Below are 12267 nucleotides of genomic sequence, written 5' to 3'. Positions count from 1 at the left end.
GTGACTGTAGTAGGCCTAAGCCAATCAGTTACTGCTTTAATTTTCTTGGGATCAACCTGAATACCTTCACTAGATACCACATATCCCAAGAATGAGATGCTCTCTAACCAAATCTCACATTTTGAAAATTTAGCATACAATTGATACTCCCTTAGTCTGTAACACCATTCTTATTTGCCAAACATGTTCTTCCTTGGTTCGAGAATACACCAAAATATCATCTATGAACTCAATGACAATGCGATCCAAGAATAGCCTAAACACCTTGTTCATTAAATCTATAAAGGCCGCTAATGCATTAGTGAGTCCAAAAGACATCACCAAGAACTCATAATGACCATACCTCATCCTGAACGCTGTTTTTGGTACATCTTGCGTCTGATCCTCAACTGGTGATACCCTAACTGTTGGTCTATTTTTGAAAATATCTGATCACTTGCAGCTGATCAACTAAATCATCAATCCGAGGGAGTAGATATTTATTCTTAATTGTCACTTTATTCAGCTGTCTATAATCAATACACAACCTTAAAGACCCATCATTCTTCCCCACCAATAAAATGAAAGCACCCTAAGGTGAATTACTTGGCCGAATGAAACCCTTGTCCAAAAGCTCTTGCAATTGCTCCTTCAGTTCCTTTAGCTTTGCTGGTCCCATCCTGGAAGGTGGCATAGAATTAGGATGCATAGCTGGCATAATATCTATACAAAACTCTATCTCCCTATTCGGTGGCAACCCAGGAAGCTCCTCAAAAAATACATCCATGAATTCCCTGACAACAGGTACCTTCTCCATATCAATACCTTGAATAGATGTGTCCCTCACTAGTGTCAAATAACCCTGACATCCACTCCTCAACATGTTTCTGGAGCTAATGGCTGACACTAAGTTGTATGGAGCCACACTTATGTCACCATCGAAACTAAACTCTTCTACCCTAGGTATATGAAAATACACCTTTTTATTTCTGCAATCTAAGTAGCATAGTGGGTTGACAGCCAATCCATACTCAAGATCATATCAAAATCCATCACTGGTAAAAGAACCAAATTTGCCGGGAGGATTTTTCCATCAACTACCCCTGGGCTACTCAGAAAAACCATACCCACATTCATATTGTCACTAAACAGGGGACACTCTAAAGTAGTAGGGTTCCTACCCAATCTCAGGGCAAATACAGAGGAAATAAATGAGTGCTTAACACCCGAGTTAATTAAAAAATGAGCCTCAAATGAGCAAACTGAGAGAATACCTGCTACCACAGCTTTCGAAGCCTGGGCATCTTAGTGTGTCAGGGTGAAAACCTATGCCTGGCCTCTGCCATGGGATGCAAACCTCTGAAATAGGCTTTTACCACTAAATCTATCCCCAAAGATGCATCCTCCCTGACCATAGCGCTGTTGGCCACTAAACTGGCTACCTGCCATGCTGGAAGTACTAAGGTGTGAAGCAAAAGAACCTTGAGACCCCATATAATGCTCACTAAACATGGGGCATTCCCTAGCAAAGTGACCTTGCTGGCCACATCAAAAACATCCACCAGAGCTCATCAAGCAAGGCTCTGAGTATACTCTCCCACACTACGTACAAGGGGCCAAGGAAGACCCTGAACCAGATCCAGAACTACTACAACCCAAACTCTGTCCACCACTAGAACCATAGCTCGACCTGAACCTCTGACTCCGTAGGGTTCCCGATTTGGGAGAAATTTAGCCCAAAAGTTAAAATAGGCTAAAACTTCTTGGGCTTGATTCGGACAAACCTCTTAATAAAAATTTATATTTTTGATGTCTTTGGAAAGCTCTCGAGGAGTAGAACACTTTTGGGACTGGACCCAGTCCAATTAGTGGCCTGATTGGTCGAAATTAGGCTGAGAAGCTCAAGGGATGTGCGCGTAATGGCGGAGCTTCAAACACGTTTGTTCAGTGTTTGGGGCAGCGACCGGCAGCGGTGAGGGGTTCTGGTGAGGCACCGGCATGTGGGGGAGGGAGGGGGATGGCCGGCCGGCAGTAGGAAGGGGAGAGGAGAGAGAAAATGGAAGGGAAAGGGAAATGGGTAGACGCCCAAGGGAGGGGGAAAAGAAAAAGAAATGGACCGATTCGATTCAGCCGGTTTGATTCAAGATACTCAAAATTCGATTTTTACTTTGCCCTGGGACCCCAAAACGAGGTTTGAAAATTCTAAAAAAGTTATAGAAAATTTAGAAAAATTTGTGAAGTTCAAATATATTTTTAAATTTACCACGTAGTCTTTAAATTAATTTTTAAAAATCGATAAAATTTATTATCTCAAGAAAATCAAACCCAATTTTAAAAATCCAGAAAATTCTAATTTAATTTTCATAATATTTAATACAATAAAATATTATAATTTACATATAAAATAATTATTTAAAAATTTAGAGTGTTACACTAGTACAACAAGCTAAAATCAAGGGTGTTTAGCTCATTGTTATACTCAATTCATATATGCATTTTAGGGTAGTTTTGCATCCATTTTGCCCTTATATTTTAGTATATTTTATGTTTTTAGCTTTATTTTAGCTTATTTGTTAAATTTAAATACCTTATATTTGATTTTTGTAATTTTGTTGTTTTTGATAGGATTTTGTGGCAAATCAAGGATCAATGAGTGCATTAGGAAGTGATTTGAAGAAATTTGGAATCCTTTAAGCATGGAGGAAAGTTGAAGAAATCAAGCCTTGAAAGAGGAAACCAGCCGAAATTTGCTTGAGACTTTGCTTAAGGTCATGCTTAGGGTAAAGCGTGATTTAAGGAGCAGCACAAGTCAAGCACCAGCAGAAGAGTCCATTCTACTCTAAGTCTGCCGAGATTTGCTGAAGGTCTGCTTAACCTTAAGCAGACAGTGCGACCAGAGGCTAAAATTTGCTAAGAAGCTGCTTAGGGTTAAGCCGAACCCTAAGCAGAATGCCCAGAACTTGAATAGTGCTGCTGACTTAGATAATTTTACACCTCATTTCCTATCCACTCCTTGTCTTTTATTTACTTTTAGGGCAACTTTTAGGGACCATATAAATTCATCATTTCCTTATTTTTGCCACAAGAGGAAGGGAAGGAAAAACAAAAAGGAAAGAAAATTTAATAGAAAGAGAGAGAGGAGGCGCCATTCTCTCTTGGAAGAGGAGCTACTGCACGAGTTTGGAGCTCCAGAAACCAGAGACCTTGGTTCTTCCACCTGTGTTTTCCTATTTCAGTCCTTTTATCATGTTTTTCTTTATTCTTCCATCTATATTTCTTGTAAATACCATCATGAGTGAGTAATTTCTTTAGATTTCAGAGTTGGGAAATATGTTTTAGATTAATTTGTGGATTTGGACTGGGTATTTCCTTATTTTATATGAATATGAGCTTTGATTCCTTCCTTGTGTGCTTGATTTACTTGCCTAATGTTGGTACCCATTGGGTATTGTGTTAATCTTTGATTGAAGGACCGAATGGTGAAAGTCATTGATGGGTAATCATGGATTGGAACTTAAAATCACCTAGATTTAGAAATAAACTAGGACTTTAAGAGGAATTAATTATTGGTTACAAAACTTAATGGGTTTTAAAGTAATCAAATACGCATTTAAAGTAGGTTTGGTTATTTTAGAATACACTTTGATTTGCTTGAAAAAGATATCAAAGGGATTTAGAATCAATTTCCTTCAAACTCTATTTTTCCCTAAAAATTGGAATGCCCAAGACAAATCCCAATTAATTTATGCATAAACCCCCAACTCTGGAATCACTTTTACCATAATTAGACTTTCATTTAAATTACCCATTGTTAATTTTAGTTTAATTGCGAACTAGAATTAGAATTTATTTGTTTGCTCTTTACCCATTTCAATTAGATTAATCAATTTACCTTGCTCATTTACATTTACCATTTATTCATTAATCATTAGCCCAAATAATCGCTTCATTCATGGTTTAGTAATCAAACAGCAAATCCTCGTGGGAACGATACTTGATTCATCACTTTATTACTTGAGACGACCCGTATACTTGCGGATTTAGTCACATTAAGTTTTTGGCGCCGTTGCCGGGGATTTGATTTTTGTTTGATATTGAACAATTGTTTGTTTGGTTAATTTGGGCATTTTATTTTATTTCTTTTTACTATTTTACTTTGAGAATTTGTTTATTTTTGTTTTTCAGGTGCTTTATTTTATGAGAAGGACAAAAAGTGAAGAAATCAATTTATTCTTTGACCCAGAAATAGAGAAGACAGCAAAAGCTTTAAGAGCAGAATCTAAGAGGAAAAAAGCTGAAATTAAAGCTCAACAACAACAAGAAAGAGCACAAGAGCAAGAGGAACTACAAGAAGAAATGGCCAACAACAACAATAACAACCGCTCTGTGAAAGATCATGCCTATCCTAACATTGGAGATTTCATGCCAAGTATTACAAGACCAAGAGTAGAAGCTAATAATTTTGAACTGAAGCCTGCACTCTGTCAAATGGTACAACAAGTACAATTTGGAGGAAATCCAAGTGAAAGTCCACATGTGCATCTAGCACACTTTCTTGAGATCAGCGATATGTTGAAGATAAATGGAGTTTCTGATGATGCAATTCGACTCAGATTATTTCCTTTTTCTCTGAAGGACCGAGCTAGAGAGTGGTTACATTCTTTGCCACCGGGTTCTATCACAACATGGGATGAACTTTCTCAAGCATTTTTAGCTCAATATTTTCCACCAAGCAAGACAGCTAAGCTGAGAAATGAGCTGACTTCTTTCAAACCTAGAGATGATGAGAGCTTGTATGAAGCATGGGAAAGGTACAAGGATTTGCAAAGGAGATGTCCACATCATGGGATTCCTAAGTGGATGCTTGTTCAACACTTTTACAATGGAGTTTCACCAGCCATTAGAAGTACGATTGATGCATCTTCTGGAGGTGACCTTATGGAGAAATCTGAAGATGAAGCTTTTTCTGCTCTTGATAAAATTGCTTATAACAACTACCAATGGAGTTGTGAGAGGAATGAGATCAAGAAACCAGCTGGTATGTTTGAGCTTGATGCCATGAATATGATTAATGCTAAGTTTGATGCTTTGACAAGGAAAATGGACAAGCTAAGCATGAAAGTAGATTCTTCAGCCGGAGGTTCTAGTAATTCAGTAGAAGTTGGAGCTGCAAATGTCAATTGTGCAGCAGATTTTTCTGCACTTAATCAAGATTTTTCAAGTGAGCAAGTGGATTATGTGGGGAACTACAATCAAAGACCAGGTGGTAACCCATTTTCTGCAACTTATGATCCAGCATGGAGAAACCACCCCAATTTCTCATGGGGAGGTAGACAAGGGCAAAATCAGAATTTTCAGAAGAATAGAGGCCCCCCTCCTGGAATTTCTAAACCTCAAAATGCACCTGCTCCACCTCTACCACAACAAGCACAACTAGAAAAGACAGCTAGATTGGAATCTATGATTGAAACTCTACTTGTGAGCCATCAAAGTCAACAAGAAATGATTTCTCAATTAGCATCTAAAGTGGATCAAATGGCAACACACAACAAGATGTTAGAGAATCAGATAGCTCAACAAGCTAGCTCTTCAAGTAATAAAGCATTTGGGAAGCTTCCTAGCCAACCAGAAAATTCAAGGGAGCATTGCAAGGCTATTACATTGAGAAGTGGAAAAATATTGAAAGATGGAGATAAAAAGATTGAAGAGAAAGTTGAAGAAAAGAAAAGCAGAGAAGGAGATGAACAAACCGAAGCTGAAGTTAGAATTGAAGCGGAGAAAGAAAATTCAGTAGAAGAAAAAGGAAGTAAGGAGGGGGAGAGTAAAGAAGAAGAGCCCAAATACGTTGCACCTAAAGCCTACATGCCACCTTTACCATTCCCACAAAGGTTTCAGAAAGCAAAATTGGATAAACAATTTGGGAAGTTTTTGGAGGTATTGAAGTCTTTGCATGTGACTATTCCTTTCACTGATGCCTTAGCACAAATGCCTTCATATGCCAAATTTTTGAAGGAGATTTTATCTAACAAGAAGAAATTGGAGGAATTTGAGACTGTAGCTCTCACGGAAGAAAGCAGTGCTATTTTGCAAAATAAGCTTCCACCCAAACTGAAAGATCCTGGAAGTTTCTCCATACCATGTCACATTGGGGATATCAGTATAGATAAGGCTTTATGCGATCTTGGAGCCAGTGTTAGTCTGATGCCATTATCTATCTATGAGAAAATGAAGATTGGAGAAATGAAGCCTACTACCATATCACTACAGTTAGCAGATAGGTCTATTAAATTTCCAATTGGGGTAGTTGAGAATGTTCCTCTAAAAGTTGGGAAATTTTTCATACCAGTGGATTTTGTGGTATTGGAGATGGAGGAGGATGTACACATTCCTATTATTCTTAGTAGACCTTTCCTTGCTCTCTTCTTTGGAGCTGATTGATGTAAAAAATGGGAGGCTTACATTAGAAGTTGGGGAAGAGAAAGTAGAATTCAATTTGTTTCAAGCAATGAAAAAGAAAGATGATTCAAACTCATGCTTGAGAGTTGATGTGATAGATGAAGAGGTTAGAGAAGTGCTTAAAAAGCAACATCCTAAAGATCCCTTAGAAGCTTGTTTGGTTCATAACATCAAAAAAGGGGATGAGATTGAAGAAGCTGCAGAATATGCTACAATTTTGGAAGGAAATCCACCATTGCCTATGGCTGATAATGAAAAGATTGCGAACTTGAAGCAAGAAACGACTTCATCATCAAAGTTTGAAAAGGTGAAGCACCTAAGGTAGAGTTGAAACCTCTTCCAACAAATCTCGTATGCTTTTCTAGGGCAAAATTCTACATATCCTGTGATTGTTAGTGCTAAATTGACTGATTGTGAGGTTGAAAAATTATTGAGAGTTCTTAGGAAGCATAGAAGGATAATTGGTTATACCATTGATGATATTAAAGGAATACATCCTTCGTGTGCATGCATAAAATTTTGTTGGAAAATGACCATAAAGCCTCTCGAGAATAACAAAGCAGATTGAATCCAAACATTAAATAGGATGTGAAAAAGGAGATATAGAAATTGATTGATTCTGTATTATTTACCCTGCTTTACGACAATTGGGTAAGTCCATTCATGTTGTACCTAAGAAAGGGGGCATCACGGTGGTGAAAAATGAAAATGATGAACTAATACCTACAAGAATCAGAATCGGATGGAGAATGTTTATAGACTATAGGAAATTGAATAAGTCAACTAGAAAGGAACATTTTCCATTACCATTTATAGATCAAATGATTGAGAGAATATATCATCATTCTTATTTTTGCTACTTGGTTGGCTATTCAGGGTTCTTTCAGATCCCTATTCACCCGCATGATCGAGGATAAAACTACCTTCACATGTCCTTATGGTACCTTTGCATACCAAGGATGCCATTTGGACTATGTAATGCCCACTACATTTCAACGATGTATGATGTCCATATTTTCGACATGATTGAGGTATTATTGAAGTGTTCATGGATGATTTTTAGGTGTATGGTAAATCTTTTGATGAATGCTTATCTAACTTGTCTAAGGTTTTGCAGAGATGTGAAGAGTTCAATTTAGTTTTGAATTGGGAAAAGTGCCATTTTATGGTACAAGGAGGAATTGTTTTGGGACATCTTGTGTCAAGCAGGTATTGAGGTGGATAAATCAAAGGTAGAAATTATTGAGAAAATGCCACCCCAACATCCGTGAAGGGAGTGAGGAGTTTCTTGGGGCATCTTGGATTTTATAGGAGATTCATCAATGATTTCTCTAAGATTTCTAAACCTCTTACCAATTTATTGAGTAAAGATGTGGAATTTAATTTTGATACTAATTGTATGAATGCTTTTTGCAGGATAAAGGAAGCTTTGATATCTGCTCCTATTATGCAGCCACCCGATTGGTCATTACCTTTTGAGTTAATGTGCGATGCTAGTGATTATGCCATTGGGGTTGTTTTGGGACAAAGGAAAGATAAGAAGGTGTATGCAATATACTATGCAAGTAGGACCTTAGATGATGCTCAAATAAATTACTCTACTACAGAGAAAGAGTTTTTGGCGAGAGTATTTGCGATGAGACAAATTCGAGTCCTATCTTGTGGTGTCTAAGGTCATAGTATACACGGATCATGCAGCTATCAAGTATCTCCTTCAGAAAAAAGAGGCTAAACCTAGATTGATAAGGTGGGTATTACTCCTTCAAGAGTTTGACTTGGAAATTAAAGATAAGAAAGGAGTAGAAAATGTGGTAGCGGATCATCTATCTAGATTGAGGCAAGAACAAGGAGACAATCTGGGAAAAGAGCCCCCAATAGATGATTATTTTTCTGATGAGCAACTGTTAGTAATCATGAATGCAAAAACCCCTTGGTACGCAGATTTTGTGAACTATCTAGTGTGTGGAATCCCTCCACCTGATCTAACATGGCAGCAAAAGAAGAAATTTCTTTTTGATGTGAAGGATTATGATTGGGAGGAGCCATTTTTGTTCAAGAAATGTGGAGATGGGCTGATTAGAAGATGTTTAGCTGATGAGGAGATAGGGAATGTTATCAAAGATTGCCATTCTTCACTTTATGGGGGTCACATGAGTGCAACAAAGACTGCAGAAAAAGTTCTTCAAGCAGGGTTCTTTTGGCCACACATGTTTAAGGATGTGAGGAAGTTTGTAAATGCATGTGATAGGTGTCAAAGGATGGGTAATATCTCAAAGAGAGATGAAATGCCCCTCAAAATATCTTTGGAAGTGGAATTATTTGATGTGTGGGGCATTGATTTCATGGGACCTTTTCCATCGTCCTTGGGACACAAATACATTTTAGTTGGAGTAGATTATGTGAGCAAATGGGTTGAAGCTATACCATCTCCAATTAATGATGTAAGAGTTGTGATTAAATTCCTTAAAAAGTTCATTTTTACAAGATTTGGAACTCCACGTGCCATTATAAGTGATGGAGGTTCTCATTTTTGCAACCATCAATTTGAAAGATTATTGCAAAAATATGGAGTGAAGCATAAGATTGCAACACCCTACCATCCACAAACTAGTGGTCAAGTGGAGATCTCAATAGAGAGAGTGAAAAGAATTCTTGAAAAAACAGTGAATAGTTCAAGGAAAGATTGGTCACTAAAGTTAGATGATGCTCTTTGGGCCTATAGAACAGCTTTTAAAACCCCTATTGGAACTACCCCATTTAGATTGGTTTATGGGAAAGCTTGTCATTTACCTTTGGAGTTGGAACATAGAGCATATTGGGCCATAAGAACACTGAACTTTGACTTAAAAACTGCAGGAGAAAAAAGAATGCTGCAACTAAATGAACTTGAGGAACTTAGACTGGATGCTTATGAAAATGCCAAGCTTTACAAGGAAAGGACTAAGAGATGGCATGATAAGCATATTAGGAGGAAAGAATTTCAGGAAGGTGATGTTGTTCTTCTATACAACTCTAGGCTAAGGTTATTTCCAGGAAAATTAAAGTCAAGATGGTCAGGACCCTACACTGTTATAAAGGTATACCCCTATGGAGCTGTTGAGATAGGCAATGAAACCTCAGGGACTTTCAAAGTTAATGGGCAGAGATTAAAGCATTATATTGTTGGAGAACCCACGCAAAGGGTCGTAGAGGTTTCATGGCTTAGTTCCCCAATCAGGGATGCTTAGAATTGGAGTGGAAGGTCAAGCTTAAGACCCTAAACAAGCGCTTCTTGGGAGGCAACCCAAGCGTATCCTTTTATAGTTCATTAATTTTCCATTTCATTTCACTTTCAGTTTTCACCCTCATTAATCTCAAAAGTGACATTTGTTTATCTTTTGTAGGCCATTCATGAAGATTGGGCAAGTTTACACTTGTGGCAAAAACAAAGAATTGAAGGGAAGCAAGTATAAGCAACATTCTGCACTTTATCCAGTGCTTGTGAACAGTAACACCTTTAAACTTGTGCTAAATTACTAATATTGCAATCTACTTGATAGCACATGCTTGATTTTGTGTTTTGTGTAAATTCTGTGAAATGCAACTTGAATGAGGATCAATTTTGATATTTAGGACTGATGAGAGCTTTATTGAAGTGCAAAAATAGTGTTTGTTAAGTTTTACCTTTTAGTGTATATATAATTTTATAGTCTGTTAGGAATTTACATGTTTTTGTTTGAATTGCTGCTAGTTTTTTGCAATCTGCAGATTTTTGCTACTGTTCATGCTACTGTTCATACTGCTAAAAAGGTCAATTTCTATATCTTTTCTGCAATTCTTGAATGTTTGGAACTTGTCTCAAATGCTGCTGAAAATATGCTTTTGGTATAAGTTTAGAAAGGAGACCATTTCATTGAATGTGCAAAAAGGTAGTCACAATTGGTGCCTAAATTGAAAAATGCTTGCATAAGCTAAATGAATATATTGTGTTTGATGAGTGCTAAGAGATGATGAACTTAAATCCCTCAATTTTATGGTGTTTGTATTTATTTGGAAATTGCTGGGGGTCATGATAGAATTCCATAGCTTGTGGACTGTTTTTGGCAAGCAAAACCACAATTTTTCCCAAAACCTGCCGAAACTTGCTGATGACATTGCTTGTCAAGCAGAGTCTTAAGCAAATTCTGCTGAACCTTATGCTTAACCCCATGCATGGCCCATCTTACAACAAGTCTGCCCCACAATTTAAAATAGCCTAAGATGTCCGCCAAATTTTCCAAAAGCCTCGCCCACACTCCCGATAAACCTCGTCGACTCCTTTCCCACGCCATTTCTTCCGGCAATCTTTACAGGAAGCCGAACGGTTTCTTTCCTTTCATTAAAATGGTAAGAACTAAAATGTGGTCTTCCCACAAACCCAAACTCAGTAGATTTCGACATTCTGTCAAATCTAAAATGGGTACTCCATCCTCATTGCCCACAAACCCTAACCCCAGCCCCAGTTCGCCACTCCCTCAGTCACCGCCACCACAAACGCCACCATTACCACAATCGCCACCACCTCAGTCACCGCCACTACCCCCAAGCCAAATACCACCTCTCATTCCGCCGACTCCCCTCTCGCCGCAATTCGAGCCGCAAAATGAAACACCAATTCTCGACACCCATTCCCCAGAACCTGCGCCTACTCAAACAAAAACAAAAGGCAAAACAAAAAGGGCCGCAGGTAGACCCAAGGAAACCCCTGTTGGAAAACGGAAACGAGTACCCTCTGTTCCTTTCGACCTAAACTCTCCACCTCCGCCGTCCTCTGAACCAGTTAGCAAAAGGACCAGGTCTTCCTCGCAAACCCCAGCACCAGCGGTCCAAACACCAGTACCTCAGTCTCCCTTACACTCTCCATTTGCATCATCGGCAGATAATATCGAGGAGGTAATTTCTCCATTACCTTGGGCTTTTAGGGATATGGATATGAAAAAGGCCTATGAGAAATTAGTTTCTAAAACTATTTTATTTTGGCAAACAAGTATATGGATGAGCAGATTTTGAAAGAATTAGGCATTTATGACTCTGTATTTGCCTATTTGAATCTTTGTTGCATTTGGGTGATTTTGCTAAAATTAGGGAACCAGTGTACAAGGATTTAACCCTGGAATTTTTGAGTTCCCTAAGGCTGAGTTTCAAACCAACAGTGCCTGAACATAAAGATATGATATATTTTCGATGTGCTGGAATTGATAGGGAGTTAGACATGGCTGCTATGAATGCAATTTTTGGTTTTCAGGATTCGGGGTATAAAAACATTGAGTGGCGACAAGCTTATGACCTGTTCAGTGCGGAAGGATATTGCACCTTTTGGGGGTTATTATAGACAGAGGACTGCAAAAGCCTAAAGGATAGTTGACCATGTATTGAAATACCTCCATAGGTTCATTTCTTACACTGTTTTAGGGAGGGGACACAGTAACAGTATTGTGGGTGCTGGTGACTTGTTTCTCTTGTGGTGCATGAAGGAGAGAAAACAAGTAAGCCTGACCCATTTCATAGCCACTCATTGGCACCAAATTGTCACAAAGCATACTAAAGGTAGTATAGTTTTTGGGGGGTATATAACTGCTATAGCAAACTCATTTAGCTTTGATGCTAGTCTATATAAATTCTTTGCCGGTTTAGGGAATCATATATAGACGACACAATGTTCTTTGCATATGGATGTTTGTGAGAAAATAGGCCATACCTATACTGCATTCAGACCACTGATACCACCGGTACTGAGACCCCACTACCTTTACACCAGCAGAACCACAACCAACCACTACCCCACAGTTTTCAGCAGACATTTTATCCCTTTTA

At 38.3% G+C, this 12267-nt stretch overlaps 1 non-coding gene across 1 annotated transcript; it reads right to left on the bottom strand.

Moving 5' to 3' along the window:
* Positions 1 to 4722: 4722 nt before the first annotated feature.
* On the bottom strand, positions 4723 to 4829 carry LOC131182759 (small nucleolar RNA R71). Its single transcript, XR_009151019.1, has one exon. It is a non-coding gene; the product is annotated as a small nucleolar RNA R71 (small nucleolar RNA).
* Between the last annotated feature and the right edge of the window lie 7438 nt (positions 4830 to 12267).

Source organism: Hevea brasiliensis, chromosome 8 (assembly GCF_030052815.1).
Source record: "Hevea brasiliensis isolate MT/VB/25A 57/8 chromosome 8, ASM3005281v1, whole genome shotgun sequence".
NCBI classification, from domain to species: Eukaryota; Viridiplantae; Streptophyta; class Magnoliopsida; order Malpighiales; family Euphorbiaceae; genus Hevea; species Hevea brasiliensis.
This window is presented reverse-complemented; position numbering and strand designations above follow the sequence as displayed.